The sequence below is a fragment of the Rhagoletis pomonella genome, unplaced genomic scaffold, assembly GCF_013731165.1.
Source record: "Rhagoletis pomonella isolate Grant_MI unplaced genomic scaffold, Rhpom_1.0 Rhpom_scaffold_00008, whole genome shotgun sequence".
NCBI classification, from domain to species: Eukaryota; Metazoa; Arthropoda; class Insecta; order Diptera; family Tephritidae; genus Rhagoletis; species Rhagoletis pomonella.
The window spans coordinates 3,952,946-3,953,436 of NW_023458562.1; positions in this window are offsets into that span (position 1 = coordinate 3,952,946).

Genomic DNA, 491 nt, shown 5'->3' on the forward strand with positions numbered 1-491 from the left:
TCGGTTGACGTGGTGCAAAGTTATGCGGTAACATACATAAAAAAAAAAAAAAGATTCCGACGAACTGATAACCTCCTCCTTTTTTGGAAGTCGGTTAAAAAGAGCTGCCAGGTGGTGCTAGGGTCGAGTTATTACTAAAAATCGACAAGTGAGAAAAGGTGCCGTAAATGTCGGACTAATTCGACCTGTTGCACCATTGAGTATATCGAACTCTCGTGTGTTACGATTGGCCCAATGGATGTGATTTATCAATATTATTATGCGTTAAAGCTTCATTCGAAGAAACTAGGGTGGAGTTGTGCAGTGGTAAATCTCAAATCACCACCTGTCGAAATTCCTTAAAAGCCAGTTTCATGAAAGCAGTTTAATGAAAATTAATTTTTTTAATTGAATTGAATATAGGACACTTACAGCCAGTTTCACCAAACTATTTAAGTGGAAATTAACTTTAATTTAATTTTGTATTTAATTCTCATTTAAATAATTTTCAG